We start from the raw sequence: 8,944 nt of genomic DNA, 5'->3' as shown, positions 1-8,944 counted from the left end.
GTAGCATTCATTGAATTTGCGGATTTTATGACACCTCCTGAGTATTACTGTCACTTTTTTTTTCTGTGCCTGAGATTTAGATAACACTTTTGTATGCACGTACGCACACACACACAACACACATACACATATCCTTTCGTGACCTCACTTAACCCCAAACACACGCCCCTGTACCATTCTTTTAGCTCGACAGCTCCAATCTATTCTTCTGTTAGCATTTTACTCTGCCGTTGGCAATGTGGAGTGGTTTGAAAACGGCAACACCTGGCTGAAAAGGTTGGGAGAGATGCGGGGAAGGGGAGGGGGGGAGGGTGCGGAGGGAGGAGAACGGAGGATTGGGGGAGGATCAGAGGGAAACGGAAACCTGGAGTCTGAGCTGGGTGAACAGCGAAGCGGATAGAGCCTGCTGCCGACCTCTGAGGGATGATGTAAAAATTTGCCATCCGATTCTTACCCCCCCCTCCTTTTTTTTTTTTTTTTTTTTTTTTTTTGCAACCTATTCTTTCGTGATTAATCACCAACCATCCAAGCTATTCTCTGCTAACAAGGAAGATCATGATTGAATGAATCCTTCTTTCCACAATAGGTAAGCCAAAATAGGTAGTTGTTCAAAGATAAGCTTGCGCAAATCTGTACAAAACATTCAGTTCGGTAGCTACCATTCTCTGGGCTATGCACTGTATGCATTTTCTTCTCTGGTGAGAAATATGGTGACCAAAACATAAAGGCAATGGGGAAGCCAGTTATATAACATAAGGGAAATCTTGTTTCCTGCGGTTTTCGTAAAGCAACTGAAAACTCCACAAGAGAGGGAGGTCAAAGAAAAGGGCTGTATGTGATGAATTCAAAGAAATATGATAAGAAATGATTTAAAGATATTTCAGTACAGTTTGGAAAAGGCTAAATACATAGATAAAAATCAGGAATTGCATGTTGTGTTTTTAATTTCATAACTAGAAAAGTGATTTTTAAAACACTGACTCTTCTTCAGAAGGAGGTGGAGGAAGAAGAGTGTGAGATGTGTGTGTGTGTGTAAGAGAGAGAAAGAGAGAGAGAGAGAGAGAGAGAGAGAGAGAGAGAGAGAGAGAGAGAGAATGAGAATGAATTATTAACTGGCATCATAGAGAAAAGACAATATGTTGTATGCTATTGCTAAACTGTTAAGATTAAACAGCTATGACTCCTCTGGAAGCTACAAAAATCAGCCATATATCTAAAAAAAAAGGCATTTAGATAAAATTAGTTGTTTGTGCCATTACTAAGAGATAGAGAGGGCAGAAAGGATGAGGAAGTGAACAATTTCTGCCTTCTTGCAGATGCTAAGCTTCCTCTTGGATTTACCCTTTACTAAAATTACATAATTTAATTATTCTATAGCAGTAAGATTTTAAAAGGCCACTTAAAATCCGTGGAAGACTGTGTCACACAAAGCTGTCTGGAGTTCAAATTCATGGAGAAGATACCTTCAGTTGTGTAGAAATGAAAAGGTTAGGGAAAGGGATGGTCATAATTCCAACATTTTTAAATTATCTAAGCCATTTCTATTGTCTTAGAGTTGATTTCTGTTACTTTAATAGATTGACTTGCTATTCATAAAAGTAGAATAGATTCCCAGAAAGCATGACATTATATGGTGTAATAAAGCATCATGTAAATATATAGATCATTTCCTTTTCTATTTTTCTTTTTCTGACTGAAAAGGAAGTGGAAGATTGTGCTGCTCAGTAGGGAGCAAATGAGCTATTTAGAAAGGCAGACTCAGTGTTCTCAGGGCTGTGTTAACTAAGCTTTGCCCATTTTGTCTTGAGCTCTGTATCACCATGACGACTGGTGGGGGAGGAGGAGGGGGAGAGAGTGGGGAAACAGTTCCAATTACATGGAAAACATAGAACAAAACTTTCCTAGCATTAGGCAGGAAAAAAAGAAAGAAAAGAAAAGAAAGGAGAAACAGTTTAGTGCTTCCTTCTCTTCTTATGTCTTCCTGACACCTAACAATAATACAAGAGATGAAGCTTTGAGTTTGGCTGGTCCCTGCACAGCTTTAAACATTGCCTGTAAGGTTTGATGGATTTGGGGAAGGTGGGGGGAGTCCCTCACCCACTCACCCCCCTCACCCCTCTAGTGTTTCTTGTTTCAGCACCATGGCCAGAGCACAGACAATTTCTCTGATGTTCACAAGCTAAGTTGATGGCAGCATCTGGTTCCTGAAATCTTTGCTGATTTCTCTACGAAAAAGAAAAAATGTCAGTTTGGATACAGTGAGGGAATCTGATTGTCATAGTAGCTAGAGAGCTTGCAAAATGGTTACTTTTATGCTCAGTTATGCATCAGAGTAACTGTTAAAAATCAAGAGAAATGAAACAGCAAAAAAAAGAAAAAGAGAGGGGGGGAGAGAGGAGGGGAAAGAGAGAGAGAGAGAGAGAGAGAGAGAGAGAGAGAGAGAGAGAGAGAGAGAGAGAGAGAGAGAGAGAGAGAGAGAGAGAGAGAGAGAGAGAGAGAGAGAGAGAGAGAGAGAGAGATTAGTTCAATTAACAGGAAAAATACAAAGATCAGAAGTCTGATCTGAGAGCTGGGGAATTTAAAACAAGTCCCATCAGCTTGCATACATTTTCAGTTCATTCCGTGTTCTTTAACTCCTGTCTTGAACTTTTTAGATGATAGAAAGATACTGTTGCAGCATCTGATTCAGAGGTGGACAAATAATCGTCATTTGGGGGGCTATGTGATGAGATAGAGAAGGAAAATGATATATATGCCAGTTGATCCTGAAAAGATATTAAACCAACCACAAGTATGCCAACACCTAGAAGGAGAAAATATATTAGCAAAGGACTAGTTAATGACAATCTCAAGCTATCAACTAGATTAATCTGAGTAAATTCCTTAAATTTTCAGTACTCTGTGAATTAGAAGAGCAAATGAATGGTTGATTGTTAACATTTATATTATATTTGAATGTGTCTTTTTCTCCTTCTTTCTCCTGTCCTATTTCCCTTGTGATTGGAAGAAATTAAGGAAATATAATGCAGATAGATGGAAGCTCAGTTCCAAATAAAACTCCTCTAGAGGAACATTCAAGTGTTAGGAGGTATAGTTTAGATTTTAATTGCATTTCAAATAGCATTGCTTACAAAGGTATTTTCATACATTAAAGTTCCATAATTGCTTAGAAACACTGAGGAAGCTATAAAACTTCCTAAGAGGGTTCGCTTATTGAAGAACCTTTAGTTGATGTGTATTATCTCCATGTAAATGATTTTTATTTTGTTTTTGTGGCCTTGTTTTTCAACTGTCTGTGAATGTTGTGATTGCTTATCAATTTATTACACATGGGGAATATAGGAAGCATCAAGTCTAGTTTAAAGCAGTAACTTAAAAAGCATGCCCAAGTCTTTTGTTATGATTACTAATGTTGAAAGAAGTACCATTAAATAGCTTATTTCAGACTCAGACAGGATCACAGACTGTCAAAGTTTTGCACGATTTCATGCATTTCATTTCTAGTGAGTGATGGAAATGATATGATTAGTTTAGTTATTCAAAGGACATGCAAGTCAAAGTATAGGTGAATGTAATGAAAAGGAAATGCTTGATTGAGTATTGTAAGCAATGGAACAAGTGCATTACATCCAGTTTTTGGTTTACCTAGTATTCTGGAAGAGAGAGAAGTAGTGTTCATATAATAATATCAAAACATACAGGAAATCAATGAAATAAGTCCCATTGTCTCTTCTTATACCTTCTAAATTGGCTGATCTTTGGAATGATGTATATAAATCTACAGCTGCACAAAACTGCTGATGAAAGATACCAACAATAATAGAGTTGGTAACAACTTTTTTTTTCTCAATGGTATACTGTTTTTTCCAAATACATGTAAAGATACTTTTCAACATTCATTTTCATTTCAAATTTTCTCCCTCCTACTCTCACCTCTCCCCTCCTCAAGGCAGGAAGCAATCTGAGATAGATTAAATATGTGCAATCCTTTTAACCATATTTCCATATTTGTCATGTTGTGTAAGAAAAACCAGACCAAAAGGGGGGAAAAGCATAAGAAATTAAAAAACAAGCAAACAAATAAACAAAAAGGTGAAAATACTATGCTTCAATTCACATTCAGTCTCCATAGTTCTCTTTCTGGATGTGAGTGGCATTTTCTATCCCAAGTCTATTGCAATTCCCTTTGATCACTGCATTGGTGAGAAGAGCCAAATTTGTCACAGTTAATCATCAGATAATCTTGTTTATTAATTACTGTGTATTAATATTCTCCTGGTTTTGATTACCTCATTCAACATCAGTTCAAGTAGGTCTTTTCAGGCTTTTCTGAAATCAGCCTGCTCATCATTTCTTATAGAACAATAATATTCCATTATCTTTATATACCTAACTTATTAGCCATTCCTTAACTGATGGGCATCCATTCAATTTCTATTTTCTTAGCTGGGCAAAACTTTAATACCATCTTAGACTGAATTAAGAATTGTCTAAGATCTAGTCCAATGTAGACATTGGGTGTATAAGTTAAAAAGTCAATAAATGTTTTGTTGAGTTTGGATTGTAAAAATTATGATAAATAAAGTTTGGGAACATGAAAAAATAAAATGTTTTCCCATTTCTTCCTAGATAACTCCTGCCTAATCCTCTTTCAGCAAATTATAAATCACAGGATTCAGAGCTAGAAGGGAATGTGTTCAATGCCTCATTAACAAGGGTTCATGACATGAGACCGAGAGGGGGCTCAAAGCCAGGTGGAGCTACCCAATCTTAAGGTACAGAATTGTAGAATGGATCTGTTAAAATCTGTAATAAGGTAGCAGCCTCTAAGGACCTTCCTGGACCTAGATGGCTATTAGCCCTCTTGGATGGGAGTGGCTGATTCAAAAGGCCTCCCAAATTCAGAGCCCTTTCTATGTCTGCTATTATCCTACCAGCTTCAAGTAGGAGTTTTATTCTCATTAGAATTAAGTTTAAGGTGAATAACATGTATATCTAGTTATGTATAAAATGTTCTTAACTTATGGAGGGCAAGGGGATAGGATAAGAGAGGGACTCAGAACAATATGAGGTTTAAAGAGATAGTAGTCAGAAATAGACTAAGAGAATTAGGATAAACAGAGAGAGGGGATAAAAGAAATGAACAGGAGGGAAATATTCAATTAACAACTATAATTTTGAACGTGAATGCAATGAACTCACCTATAAAATTGGAACAGATAGCAAAATGAATTCAAAACCAGAATGTGACAGTGTATGGTTTACGTATTTTAAAACAAGAACAAAAGTAAGGGAATGGAGTAAAATTTATGATGTTAAAAAAAAAAAAAAGGAGAGGTAGCAATTATGATTTCAAAAACCTCAAACAAATATAATTCAAAGAGATATGCAGGGAAACTGCATTATGTTAAAAGATATGGTTGATAATTAAATAATATTAGTACTAAACATATATTCACCAAGTGTTACCCCATGCAAATTTATAAAGGAAAAAGTAAGAGAGATACAAGTGGAAACAGCAAAACTGTAATAATGAGGGAGTCCAACTTTACTTTCTCAGAAAAGAAAGAAGTCAAGGAAATGAGTAGAATTTTAGATAATCTAGATATGATAGACATTTGGAAAGAATTGAACAAGAATAGAAAGGAATATACACTTTTCCCCCAGTATAAGACACCTATACTAAAATTGACCATATATTGGGGCACACAAACTTTATAGTCAATTGCAGAAAAGTAAAAATATTAAATGCCTTCTTTTAAGGTAATAATACAATAAAAATTACATTAAATAAAGGGCCATGGAAATAAAATTTAATTGGGGAATAAATAACCTAATATTAAAGAATATGTAGATCAAAGAACAAATTGTAGAACCAGTAGGTAATTTTATTAAAGTAAATGATAACAATGAAACAATATACACAATTTATGAAATGAAACAAAAGGAATAATCAGAAGAAAAAATATATATCTTTAAATGCCTGCTTCATTAAAATAGAGAAAGAGCAGATCAGTGAATTAAATATTCAATTAAAAAACACCATAAAAGCAAATTGAACATTTCCAATTAAACAAATTAAAAGGCTAATAACAAGTTAAAGGTAAGATTAATAAAATCAAATATAAGAAAATATTTAATTAATAAATACAACTAAAAGTTGGTTTTGTGAAGAAAAAAAACAACAAAATAAATAAACCACTTGTTAATATGATTTTTAAAAAGAGAAAATAAAGCCGAATTGCTTGTATCAAAAATGAAAAGAATGAATATACCATTAATGAAGATGGAATTAAAGCAATAATTAAGTTATTTTGACCAATTATATGCCAATAAATTTAACAATTTATATTAAATTAAGAATACTTACAAAACTATAAACTGCTCAACTTAGCAGAAAACAAAATAAAGTATCAAGATAAATCTATTTTAGGAAAATAAACTAAACACACTAGAAATAACTAAATGAATTTACAAGTGAATTTCTGCTAAAGATTTAAAGTTAAAATCATTCCAATGATAAAAAAATTTTGAATAATATGCAAAGAAGGAATCCTACCAAATTCTTTTTGTGACACAAATATGTTGCTAATGCATGATTTAGATAAACCGAAAAGAATAAACACAGAGATATAAATGATAGAGAAATTTCACTTAGGAATAATGTTGCAATTAATTACTAGCTAAGAGACCACAATCATAAATCACAAAGAATATACATTGTAACCAAGGAAAATTTACACTAGGAATGCAAAATAGGTTCGATATAAGGAAAACTATTGGTGTGATTGGTCATATCAATAATAAAAGAAAAAAGCTATGATTAAATCACTAAATGCAGAAAATACAACACTCATTCCTATTAAAAAACACTTGAAACCATAAATATAAATGGACTTTTTCCTTAAAATGATAAGAACATCTACCTAAAAGCACCAGCAAGCATTATTTGTAATAGGGATCAGCTAAAAGTCTTCCCAACGAGAACAGAAATGAAACAAGGATGCCCATTATTACCAGAATAATAATTTGTTTTCTTTTGAGGCCTGGGTTTAGTGACTTGCCCAGATGAACTATCAAAAAACAAATTTGAACTCAGATCTTCCTTACTCTAGTGCCATTGCTTGATCTATCGGGCCACCTAACTATCCTACCAGTATAATGCTCTAATAGGAATGTTAACAATAGTAACAGGAAAAGTAAGAGAAATTGAAAGAATCAGAATGGGCAATGAAGAAATAAAATTATCTCTTTATGTAGATGATATGATTGTATACTTGAAAAAACTAGAAATTAAATTTTTACAAGTTTAAACAATTAATAATTTGATAGAGCTAAATATAATAAACCCAAGTAAATCATCAGCAGTTTTATATATCACCAACAAAACTCTGGAAGAAGAGATAGTTCATTTAACATAACCATATACTATATAGAGCAAACCCCAGAACTATACAAAAACAATTACAAAACATTTTCTCCAGTTGTTTAGATCTGACTTTATTTGCATGAAATATTAATTGGTCATAGGTAGGTAGAACTAATATGATAAAAATGACAATACTCCCTAATTTGGATTGCCTTACTCAGTGCCATAAAAATCAAACTATCAAAAAAAAATTATAAAGCTACAAAAAAAGTAATAAAATCCACGAAAGGTAAAAAATATAAAGAGAATCAATAAAAATAAATAAATGTGAAGAAAGATGGCCTAGCTGTACAAGATCTCAAATTATATTATGTAGCAGTAATCATCAAAATAAGCTGGCTCTCGCTAAGAAATGAGTGGTAGACAGTGAAATAGATTATGTATATAATTCACAGGAATAATCTAAAAATTGATAAAAGTTTTTGGTATAAGAACTTACTGCTTGACAAAAACTGTTGGGGAAACTGGAAAAGAGTTTAGAGAAACTATATGTAGACCAAAATCTCATACTATATAATAACATGGAGTCAAAATGGATACATGCTTTACATATAAAAGGTGCTAATAAAAGCAAATTAAGGCAGCATGGAAAATTTTATCTATCATATCAATGAATAAGGAAAGAAATTAAGACCAAACAAGATAAAAGGGATGGATCACAGGTTATAAATTGATAATTTTGATTGCATTAAATCAGAAAGATTTTGCACAAATAAAACCAATGCAGTTAAAATTTCAAGGAAAATAGAAAACTAAAATAAATGTTTATGTTTCTTTAATAAAGGCTTCATTTCTCAAATACATAGAGAACTGAGTCAAATTTATAAGAATATAAACTATTTAAGGCATAAGGGTGTCTGATGATACTTAAACCTTTCTCATATCAGAATTTTCTCAGAGTGAATAACATTCACACTCAGGGATAGAAAATATATCGTGTTTTACAGGAAAGTAGGAAATGAAAGGGGAAAGGGGCAGAGGTAATAGAAGGTAGGAAGGATTTGGAAGGGACAGAATGAGACAGAGAGAGAAAGAGAGACAGACAGACAGAGACAGAGACAGAGAGATTCAGACAGAGACAGAGACAGAGAGAAATGGGGGAAACAAAATAGCAAGAATTGCACAGTAATAACTAATAAAAATGCTTCACAGCAAGTTTCTTTGATAAATGCATCAGTTCTCTATAGTCATATAAAAAATGCTCTAAATCACTTTAATTAGAAAAATGCAAATTAAAACAACTATGAGGCACAAGAATGGCTATTAGAGTGGCTAATATGACCAAAAAAGGAAAATGACAAATGTCGGAGGGGATGTAGAAAAACTGGGACTTTAATGCACTGCTGGAGGAGTTGTGAACTGGTCTAACCATTCTGGAGAATAATTTGGAACTATGACCAAAGTGCTATAAAACCATGCATACTGTTGGACCCAATAATATCACTACTAGCTCTGTAACCCAAAAAGTTTTTAAAAGGTGATGAGGGAGAGAGAACCTATATGTACAAAAATATT

The 8,944-nt window shown here is 33.5% G+C and overlaps 1 protein-coding gene across 1 annotated transcript in view; it reads left to right on the top strand.

The window, feature by feature from the left end:
- Nucleotides 1-266: 266 nt before the first annotated feature.
- KCNJ6 (potassium inwardly rectifying channel subfamily J member 6) overlaps nt 267-8,944 on the top strand; it is a 180,080-nt gene continuing 171,402 nt past the window's right edge. Inside the window, exon 1 of the mRNA XM_051984869.1 lies at nt 267-586. The gene's annotated coding sequence lies outside the window, so the exon portion shown is untranslated. The remainder of the gene's footprint in view (nt 587-8,944) is intronic.

The sequence above is a fragment of the Antechinus flavipes genome, chromosome 3 (genome assembly GCF_016432865.1).
Source record: "Antechinus flavipes isolate AdamAnt ecotype Samford, QLD, Australia chromosome 3, AdamAnt_v2, whole genome shotgun sequence".
Taxonomy (NCBI): Eukaryota; Metazoa; Chordata; class Mammalia; order Dasyuromorphia; family Dasyuridae; genus Antechinus; species Antechinus flavipes.
The sequence above is the reverse complement of the archived record's forward strand: the minus strand, read 5'-3'. Positions and strand labels throughout refer to the sequence as shown.